This window comes from Oncorhynchus keta, chromosome 9, assembly GCF_023373465.1.
Source record: "Oncorhynchus keta strain PuntledgeMale-10-30-2019 chromosome 9, Oket_V2, whole genome shotgun sequence".
Taxonomy (NCBI): Eukaryota; Metazoa; Chordata; class Actinopteri; order Salmoniformes; family Salmonidae; genus Oncorhynchus; species Oncorhynchus keta.
In genome coordinates, this window is record NC_068429.1 from 25714065 (window position 1) to 25718575 (window position 4511).

Below are 4511 nucleotides of genomic sequence, written 5' to 3' on the forward strand. Positions count from 1 at the left end.
TTAAACAGCCATCACTAACATCGAGTGGCAACTGCCTTACATGTAAAAAATGTTTCACTAGCCACTTTAAACAATGCCACTTAATATAATGTTTACATACCCTACATTACTCATCTCATATGTATATACTGTACTCGATACCATCTACTGCATCTTGTCTATGCCGTTCTCTTTCATATATCTTTATGTACATATTCTTCATCCCTTTACACTTGTGTGTATAAGGTAGCTGTTGTGAAATTGTTAGGTTAGATTACTTGTTGGTTATTACTGCATTGTCAGAACTAGAAGCACAAGCATTTCGCTAAACTCGCATTAACATCTGCTAACCATGTGTATGTGACATATACAATTTGATTTGATTTGCGAGAATGTGGCTTTCTCAAGCTACTGCTATCCTACCTCTAGAATATCTTACCTTTGATTTACACCAGAAGTCCTGATACATTTTGGAAAATCTGGTCTCCATTGTGGTCCTATATAGAAAACATCTCATAAATGCCCCATGTTATAATTGTGATGTTTGTATTTTTGTCTATATTTTCTCCATTTTATGACTGCCTTTTTGTATAATGTTTTGCTGTATCCTTATTAATTTTATTGTACTTGGTCTGTGTGGTGCACTTTGTCTGCTTGTCTATGCAACCCCTGTTCAAATAAAATAACAGTCTAATAAAACGATAACTACAAAAAAAAAATAATAATGATGATATGTACCCATTGATTCTTGAAAAATATAACTTATATATTCATCATGAGCTCAGTTCAACTTTCAGACCCCATCAGAATGCAAAATATTAGCATGTTATAATTTTGATATAATGGAAGATCAGTCCTTGCATCCAAAGCTCTGTCTATGAATTTGAGAGTGGTATTTTATCAATTCTCTAGCCCCACCCCTCAGCCTTTTAACAAACCAGGGGTGGGGAGACGGCTTTGTTATTATTTCTAATGCTGATAGCCGCTTTAAGCATCACGATGGCCGTACCAGATATATCGTTATTTACGATCCATTTTTTTTAAGTGTTTCCCAAACAAGCACGTAGAGCGACAGCTAAGAGCGTCGTCGAGGGCATGTTCAGTTTTTCACATGACGGGGGAGCTGTCCAGTTCCCTGGTGCTAAAATTGATGCCACTTGCATCAAACACGACATTTCAGACTAGTTTCTATTAATGAAAATAAATAATGCCATAATCTACAGACTAAGTATATATATTTGAATTTTCCGAACTGGTTTTCATTGAGAGGCAAGTCAAGCATTTTTATCAAAAACAATCACTTCTGCACGTGAAAACACATAATCCTACTCTTTACTCCAAAGAATCCTACTCATTACTCCACACGCTTAATAAACACTAAACAAAAATATAAACTCAACATGTAAAGTGTCGGTCCCATGTTTCATGAGCTGAAGTAAAAGATCCCAGAAATTTCCCACAAAAATATTATTTCTCTCAAATGTTGTGCAGACATTTGTTTACGTCCCTGTTAGTGAATATTTCTTCTTTGCCAAGATAATCCTCCACCTGCCAGGTGTGGCATATGAAGAAGATAAGTAAACAGCATGATTACACAAGTGCACCTTGTGCTGGGGACAATAAAAGGCCACTCTAAAATTTGCATTTTTGTCACACAACACAATGCCAAAGATGGCTCAAGTTTTGAGGGAGCATGCAATTGGCATGCTAACTGCAGGAAAGTCCACCAGATCCATTGCCAGAGAATTGAATGTTCATTTCTCTACCAACATCGTTTTAGAGAATTTGGCAGTAGGTCCAACTGGCCTCAAAACCATAGACAACATGTAATCACGCCAGCCCAGGACCTCCACATCCTGCTTCTTCACCTGGGTGATTGTGTGAGACCAGCCATCCAACTTCAACAAGCATTTCTCAATGGCTGGCCATGCCTTTCCGCCTGGCTACTCCAACCTCGGCCAACAGCCCCCCACAGCTACTCGCCCAAGCCTCTCCAGGTTCTCCTTTACCCAAATCCAGATAGCAGATGTTCTGAAAGAGCTGCAAAACCTGGACCCGTACAAATCAGCTGGGCTTGACAATCTGGACCCTCTATTTCTGAAACTATCCGCCGCCATTGTCGCAACCCCTATTACCAGCCTGTTCAACCTCTCTTTCATATCGTCTGAGATCCCCGAGGATTGGAAAGCTGCCGCAGTCATCCCCCTCTTCAAAGGGGGCGACACCCTGGACCCAAACTGTTACAGACCTATATCCATCCTGCCCTGCCTATCTAAGGTCTTCGAAAGCCAAGTCAACAAACAGGTCACTGACCATCTCGAATCCCACCGTACCTTCTCCGCTGTGCAATCTGGTTTCCGAGCCGGTCACGGGTGCACCTCAGCCGCGCTCAAGGTACTAAACGATATCATAACCGCCATCGATAAAAGACAGCACTGTGCAGCCATCTTCATCGACCTTGCCAAGGCTTTCGACTCTGTCAATCACCATATTCTTATCGGCAGACTCAGTCGTTTTTTCGGATGACTGCCTTGCCTGGTTCACCAATTACTTTGCAGACAGAGTTCAGTGTGTCAAATCGGAGGGCATGCTGTCCGGTCCTCTGGCAGTCTACGGAGGTGCCGCAGGGTTCAATTCTCGGGCCGACTCTTTTCTCTGTATATATCAATGATGTTGCTCTTGCTGCGGGCGATTCCCTGATCCACCTCTACGCAGACGACACCATTCTATATACTTCCGGCCCGTCCTTGGACACTGTGCTATCTAACCTCCAAATGAACTTCAATGCCATACAACACTCCTTCCGTGGCCTCCAACTGCTCTTAAACGCTAGTAAAACCAAATGCATGCTTTTCAACCGTTCGCTGCCTGCACCCGCACGCCTGACCAGCATCATCACCCTGGATGGTTCCGACCTTGAATAGGTGGACATCTAAGTACCTAGGTGTCTGGCTAGACTGTAAACTCTCCTTCCAGACTCATATCAAACATCTCCAATCGAAAATCAAATCAAGAGTCGGCTTTCTATTCCGCAACAAAGCCTCCTTCACTCACGCCGCCAAACTTACCCTAGTAAAACTGACTATCCTACCGATCCTCGACTTCGGCGATGCATCTACAAAATTGCTTCCAACACTCTACTCAGCAAACTGGATGCAGTTTATCCCAGTGCCATCCGTTTTGTCACTAAAGCACCTTATACCACCCACCACTGCGACTTGTATGCTCTAGTCGGCTGGCCCTCGCTAAATATTTGTCGCCAGACCCACTGGCTCCAGGTCATCTACAAGTCCATGCTAGGTAAAGCTCCGCCTTATCTCAGTTCACTGGTCACGATGGCAACACCCATCCGTAGCACACGCTCCAGCAGGTGTATCTCACTGATCATCCCTAAAGCCAACACCTCATTTGGCCGCCTTTCGTTCCAGTTCTCTGCTGCCTGTGACTGGAACGAATTGAAAAAAAAAAAAAAATCACTGAAGTTGGAGACTTATCTCCCTCACAAACTTCAAACATCTGCTATCTGAGCAGCTAACCGATCGCTGCAGCTGTACATAGTCTATCGGTAAATAGCCCACCCATTTTTACTTACCTCATCCCCATACTGTTTTTCTTTATTTACTTTTCTGCTCTTTTGCACACCAATATCTCTACCTGTACATGACCATCTGATCATTTATCACTCCAGTGTTAATCTGCAAAATAGTAATTATTTGCCTACCTCCTCATGCCTTTTGCACACAATGTATATAGACTCCTCTTTTTTCTACTGTGTTGACTTGTTAATTGTTTACTCCATGTGTAACTTGTCTGTTCACACTGCTATGCTTTATCTTGGCCAGGTCGCAGTTGCAAATGAGAACTTGTTCTCAACTAGCCTACCTGGTTAAATAAAGGTGAAATAAAAAATACAAATCTGTCTTCTCAGTTATGTGAAATCCATATATTAAGGCCTAATGAATGTATTTCAATTGACGGATTTCCTCATATGAACTCAGTAAAATGTTTGTTGGATGTTGCGTTTATATTTTTGTTCTTCACTTTCGCGTTGAGTAGACTTTGGCATTAGCCAGAACGGGGCACCCGACTCACGTTCGGGAGGCAGACCGTTTCCAAAACGAATGCAATCACTTTTCAACTGGTGTAAACCGCCTACCAGGTGCCCGGGACAGTTTAATCGTATCCCCTCACTGGGTAAAAATGGAGCATACGATCACTGTGAGGAAGGAGGAATCCTGCATGAAGTTTGGCATGAGGCAATCTGATCCCCTCTGTCCCAGTCTTTTTTTCCTTTCTATGTCCTTCCAGTCCGTCCCCGGTATCTGTTTATTAAAGATTACCAACCATGAATCAATCACAAGGACGTCTAGAATTTTAGTTGAAGGATCAATGTAGTGCCACAATCCATGACAAGCTGGTCAACCACTTTTCAGTACTCCAGATCCTTTAGTTTCTACCGACCTCTGCTTGGCACCAACTAGTAGTGCAGCTTTTAACACCATATCAGAAAGTACCAACGCGAAAAAAGGAGG